The 6,949-nt window shown below is 33.8% G+C and overlaps 1 pseudogene across 1 annotated transcript; it reads right to left on the reverse strand.

The window, feature by feature from the left end:
* Positions 1-3,272: 3,272 nt before the first annotated feature.
* On the reverse strand, positions 3,273-6,949 carry LOC145219399 (uncharacterized; annotated as a pseudogene). Its single transcript, XR_013857912.1, has 16 exons — positions 6,856-6,949; positions 6,534-6,638; positions 6,320-6,468; positions 6,229-6,253; positions 6,020-6,085; positions 5,788-5,951; positions 5,481-5,616; positions 5,332-5,423; positions 5,113-5,275; positions 4,790-4,941; positions 4,643-4,731; positions 4,473-4,577; positions 4,256-4,408; positions 3,867-3,994; positions 3,695-3,780; positions 3,273-3,451 (listed from the first exon to the last, which is right to left on the reverse strand). The product of XR_013857912.1 is annotated as an uncharacterized LOC145219399 (transcript).

Here is a 6,949-nt window from a genome sequence, read left to right on the forward strand (position 1 = left end):
TCTTAAACCTGGAACTGGGCCAAACCAACTGAGGCAAAATCAAATGGTTTAAATAGACCTCAATAATATGTCAGACTCAACTAGTCACAAAATGAAGGATGCAATTTTTCAATCAGGAAAAACCAAAGTAAGCTTGTAATGGTGTTGAGATGGTGGGCCACCAACTTTCACAAACCGTGATCTGAGCAAATTAAGTCAATGCCACATATACTTCAAATTGAATAAACGGTCAGGCTGAAAGCGTTTTCATATTAACACATGCCGAGAAAACCATTTATTTAGTGTGTAGACCAAAGTATTCAGAATGCTGCGAAGTCTAAATGTTAACATAAATAAATTGTATTGCATCCCAAGAAACAATCAAAACTTTGGTTGACATTTCTGGACTTGCTTAGCAAAAACAAACCAGTTGGCACATTAGCACGTTTACAGAACTAAACATGAGAATTTTAAACAGGGCAAACGCTTATGCTACTAACTATAGTCTAATTCTCGCCCAAAGCGTGGAGCTAACCGACTTTAACTGGCTTTGCCATCCGGCAGTCAGCTGTGTAACAATTTCCTTTTCCTGTGTGTCAGATTACAAGCGTCATTTATAAAAACTAATCTAACTAATCCACTAATCGGACACAGGCCACTGGCGCTGTTAAAATCAAAATGCTTTCTCCAGTGCTTAAATAAAAACTTGTATGTGTACAAATTTATGCGCGATATTCGTGTGACTTCAACCTAGGCAATATATCTCGCTGTAGCCAATGTGACAACAAACAACCAAATAACTTTCGAACACACAAGACAAAGTTACTTTTTCGAACCATAAGCGGTCGACTTCGCAATCTATTTTGGCCTTCGGCTTTAGAATGTAACATCAAACATTTGTCAAGTCCTAAAAGCGTGAGAGGACCAGAAATTCTTTACAAACGTTCGATTTTTTTTGATGACACCAACGTTCGTAATATTCGCCTTGCGTAAATTTAAGTTCCCGGGAATGTATACGATGTGAATAGATAAGGTGTATCGTGGCTGATCTATGTATTGTTCAGTAAAACATTAATTTTTGATTTTTGTAAAATACTATTAATTAACATTTCCACAAACTTAGTAAATTGAAATATGTTGACAATTCCTTGAACGATTATAATTATGTGTACAGGAATTAAAAGTTAGGTTATTGTTACACATTTCGGTCGCTCATCTGTCCGTTGCATTATTGCAAACTGTACATGGATTCCAATCGGATTCAACGGAAGAACAATATATTAGTTCAACAAGGTTTTTGGCAATTCGTCCCAGTCTGCGTTTATTACAGAAATTGAAAAACATAAGTATGTGCATAATTTGCCCACTGGAGTTTTATTTAAATGCACACAGTCTCCAACAACCAACAAGTGGGGATGTTGTTTAATGGTTGTTACTTCTACTGCGGAAAGCAAAAAAACAACGCCCGTGTATTAATCAATACAACATTTCGAGTGACATGTTTTATAGAAGTTGCACGTTTGTTCCACGTGTAGTTTGTTTTAATGGTGAAAATAACGGCCCAAATAGACGTTAAAAGCGACATGCTTTATTGTTCAAACGTTTCGGCAAATGCTCATGCCATCATCAGTGATATCTAGTTTGTTTTATTTTAATATACCATACAAACTTGTTTGTTTACTGCGAGCTACTAGTTCTGTTTGATCTTATGTGACCCAAAACGCTGACGTACAACTTAAAATCAACTGACAAACAAGTTTCTGATTAAAACTGCCTGACTATTTGCTTGCAATACCAACAACAAAACGTAACAGACAGCTAATTACAATATATGTATTCAAAATTATCGTTTTATAATAGAGTAGATAATAACTTTTAGCCGGTTTAACATGTACACCGCAGTTTAATTTACACGCGTTCAGTCACAATTGCTGTTCATACAAGAATGTATTTATAACTATGCGTGTGCTGACTAGAGTCTTAATTTAACCTCGTTGCGTCTCATACGTGTTTAGCTTGTCGAGTGGGAAAGGGTGGGTGGCGTCACATACGGGTAAGCAAACAATCAATCACTGTGATAGGAAAATAAACAACACGGTCGTAATACGGTTGAATATATAACAAGCATAAATACACTCTTTGACCTGCATGGCAATACAAAATAAAAAAATGTTCAACACAAATCTTGTCGTCATAACCACTGTTTTCAATGTTAAGTATGACATCGTTTTTGCATGAGCATTGAACGAGCAACCAATTGCAGTTGGTATACTAAAGCTGTTATTTTGTATTGATTAAACACGTGAACAGTGGCGATAAGTACTTTTCAGCAATCCATTTTCAAATCTTTTGTATGAGTAAATAAAGGGAAAAGGATTCAAAAAGGCAGGCAAATACGAAGTAGGGCGTTTTATGTATCCACGCCAGACTGTTCGAAATGTTCATGATCTGCCCACACATGATGCTGGTTTGAATTGAAAAAAAATCAATGGTCTTAAACAAACCACTTCATATAGTTTGGTTTAGGCAATTTAAATATTAAACATTAATTGATGCAAACAACAGGCCTACAATCTTTCACTCACTTTTTAACAAAAGGTAGTATTATACAATTGAATTTGAGGATGCAAAAAATACACTGCAGATGTAACTATTTACTATAAACTGTAACGGGAAGTGATAAACTGTGACAAACTTAACGATAAATTCTCATGGTAACAACATTATATCACGAGAGATAAAGTTCGTGAAATAATTTGATTACTGTAACACAGATTCAAGTATAGATACGTAAATACGGGTTGAAAGTTTTTAATTTTGAGGATTGGAAACACATGAGAAAAAATAAATCAGTTCATCGCATATGTACAGCAAACCAACCAAAAAGCGACTTAAACACTTTACAGTTTGTCAACTCATCGTGTTTATCGATAAAATATCATAACTGTTGAATCCAAATCTCTGTGCGAATGAGAATAATCAACTGAGGTAACTTCTTCCACTGCAGTGTTCGGCAATCCGTTCCAATCTGGGTTTAATTTAAAAAAAAAATAAAAAATGTTTTAACGCACAAAATGATAATTTACTTGTAAAATCATTGCAGTCATCCAAGTAGGAAGAATCCGGATTCTTCATTCCTCCAATACACACATATTCGCTTCTCCAATCGTTCACTCTAAACAATTTCAGGATTTTGTGAGTATAGGCAAATGCCAAATGTAAACCCTTTAAGTTTAATTCGTTTACTATAAAATACTGTATTTTCGGACAGTTTAATACCCAGAAACAGAGGCTTACTTAACAGCAGGACACATTGCATAGACGCTCCTAGTTCTTCCATAAGCACGAAACTGAACAAAACCAGTCGGTAGAGGTTTTACACTTGGTGGCAGCATCGAGTTAACCACTGAATCATTTCCAATAGAAAATTGAACTGGTACTGAGAGTACGTCATCATAAGAGCAATTCGGGCCTAAAACACCAAGTTTAAAATAATCATTAGACTAAAAAGTAATGCAAGAAGCAGGCGATTGGTTTGGAATAGTTAAAATTGCATGAATGGCAAATTATTCAAACCTGGTTGCATAAACATTTCCTTACAAAACAAACTACTTTCACTAGTAAATGTTTCAAATTGATTGTAAGATAAAACAAACATTTCTTAACAAAACAAATTGCGTTGTGATTAATTGTTGCTAAAATACACTTTACTCACAGAAGTTGTCAGTTTCTGAAATAATTTCCAATATTCTGTAGGTAACAGCGTTGATCTCTGTTTCTGATATTAAAGTAGCATTTTTTCTATGGAGGAAAGTCAAATATAATATAACACAAACATCAATGGCTGTATTATTTGTAATATCATTTTACACTTAGTAGTGAACAACCTTGCAACCATTGTATAACCGAAAAGTGTGTTGGATACAGCTTCACGAATTTTCCATCCAAAATTATAGTGTAATGCGACTACATGGTTGTTTAGGTATGTAGTTGGCGCTGCAGATGAATTCCAGTTCTAGGTGACAAATAACATGTTAATTTGAATTTGTTTCTCAGTTCAAATTACAGTGCTTGCTTTTACTGATAAATATTAGTCTTAACGATTGACCGATCAATTAGCAATTCATTTAATTTAGTTATTGTATGACTCGAGCGCATTTGGGTGAAAGTGATGAAAATATTCATATATTACCGTATTGGTTACAAAATGGTTTAAGTTGCGCATTTGCAAAGAAAAAGAATCAGCAACCACAATTAGGCTTCGAACGCAGCTTACCTCAGTATTAATGACATAAAACCAAACATCACACAAGCTGGCATAGAAACTCCCATTTCTACATTGTGCTTCATAATGTAAAAAGAAATTGTTGAGAGTGTGATTTCCTTTGTACAAAACTACGGTTTCTGTATTTGGTCGGTAAGAACTAACCTGAACATATCAAACATAAAAATGGAAATTTGTGAGATAAATTGTTAATGCGTTATTCCCTTACCCAAAAGCTCACGCTGGAAACGCAATTATCAAAATTTCCCACCGCAACAAGGCAAAAAAAGGATGCGTTTTTCGACTCGATTGCATCATGTTGCCAAGATCACATCTATATTGTTAAGCAAAACAGTAGAAGTTTACGTAAAACCAGTAAAACTAAAAAAATTAACTTACTTATAATCCAAACCATATTGCAAATGTTTGTTCAGACAATTTGCTTCATGTGAGCTGACATAGCAAGATTGGGTTGTTAAAATGTATACCTGGGCAAACACTTTTTATTTATGGTTCATCAAAAATACGGCCGTGTGGATATATTACCACCATTCCACCAGAGGAATAAACGTTGTTATCGTGTAGCCAGCTTGAACCAGTATCATAATCATAAAAATAGAAATCAGAAATATGCTTTGCAATTTCTTTGGATTTAGCAGCAAGTCGATCCAACATCGATTTTACATCAGGAAAGAAGGCTTAGATATAAAAATATGATTAATCAATTAAAATCATCCAGAACTGGCATCAAATAAATCACCCTTACAAAAATGATTGTTAGCACACACCAAATTTACATACTTTTCAACAAGCAAAAATATAGTGTTACCACTGTCAAAAAAGAAATATTGCAAAGTTAAGTACGTTACCACTTGTAGACTTTAATGGATAATGATTAGTAAACAAATTAAGCAAATTTCCTCCATGATTTTTCATAAAACCGTTCTCTGTTTGATATTGCAGAAAACCTTGCTCTTTGCTGACACCCAGTGGAGTTTGGTTTGGAACATGACGTAACATAATGTCTTTTCCCTGAAAAATTGTAGTCGCAAAAAAATGTTCCACTTTTTACAACATACAATATTTACCTGATATTCGTAATAAGCTTGACTTTTGAAATCTGATTTTGTGCAATTGTCAAATGTTCCGAATGACTTTGTGTTCATCCAATTTTGATCATCTGGAATTGAATAGTAAAAATGAGCTGTAACAATTTGTGTTACATTGCCAAATTTACTCAAGTAATTTTGGTGATTGTTTGACGTCATAAGAAACCACGATCCACCATAGGCTTCTGTTATATTGAAATTATTGTTGTTTATTGTGGCCACGAGAATCCATCCACCACCAGCAGCTTTCATGTCACAGTAAACCTAAATACAGGAGAAACCTGAATCAAACGAATTTTTTTACGCCTTTTCTAATTTTTGTCTTTAAAATATTTAAATGCATTTACCAACATTTTGATAGTTTAATATGTAAGGTTTGATAAACATGTTTAAACAATAACAAAAAAATGATTTTGAAAATTATTCGAAAAATACCTCAAACGGTGTGAGTGACGGTTTTATGACGTAGATTCCATCTTTTAACCCAACGTCTCTCAGTTCAATACATGAACGGGCAGGATTGGAGTAAGTACCTAGCGTTTGCTCTGTTGTCACATATTCAGTTGTGTTGAAGTTTATTGTTCGACTTGTCAGCAGTGCTAAATAAATAATTTGGCAAAACAATTAATTTGAAACGAATTTTGGAACAACAATTATACATCATTACCAAGTTTGGGGGTTGTTGTCACATATTCAGTTGTGTTTAAAGCTGCTTGTCCATTTGTCAGGGGTTCTATACAAATGATATTTGTAAACGTACGAGAAAGTAATAAATAATTATCTATAGTGAGTTTTTAGACAAATTTGTGAATCTGACATATTGATTTCTTGGACAGCTTTTCAAAAATTGTACGATGTTTCTCACATTTGACTTACTTTCATAAACTTCTTCCGTTTCGTTCTAAAGCAAAAAATCTTGTTGCACAAAAACATTGAATGTCTTTTAGAAAAAAAAAATATTAAGCACCTGGTCTTTCGTGAAGTAAAGTATTCCGAAACCTAGCGTCGAAGCAGCCAGAATTACAATCACACACACCAAGATTATGTTTAGTTTCGAGAAGCTCTGTTTTTGCACACACTTTTTTTCACGTCCTTTCGATTGAACTTTAACATTTTCTAAGTTGAAACAAAAACGTTTAACGATGTTAAGATTTTTATAAGCTTTTCACGAAACACCTTACCATATTCTTGCACAGATTCATCTGTCGGACTCAATGTATTGCCATTGTCTCTACGAAACTTTGGTAATGGTTTTTCATACTCATTTGAGAATGTCGTCTGGAATTCTTCAAAAAATATTTTACTTACGTGTTAGAAGTGATTATCAAAACAAAGGTATAATGCAGATTTGAGTTTTGCCCAATGGACTTATTGTAATCTTATTTTGTTTATCTTTTTTTTCTGTTTTGTACATTTTAATAACTACAATAAACTTGTTTTATATGCATTGATAAACATGCAGTTCATAAACTAACCATAAACTTCCATGAAAAAAACATTTACCTGTGTGTCTTGTATTAGGTGGAGCATGACGAAATTGTCTTTCTTCAATGGTTTCATATGCACTTGCATCAATATTAACATGACCATCATCCAT

This window comes from Phallusia mammillata, chromosome 3, assembly GCF_965637545.1.
Source record: "Phallusia mammillata chromosome 3, kaPhaMamm4.hap1.1, whole genome shotgun sequence".
NCBI lineage: Eukaryota > Metazoa > Chordata > Ascidiacea > Phlebobranchia > Ascidiidae > Phallusia > Phallusia mammillata.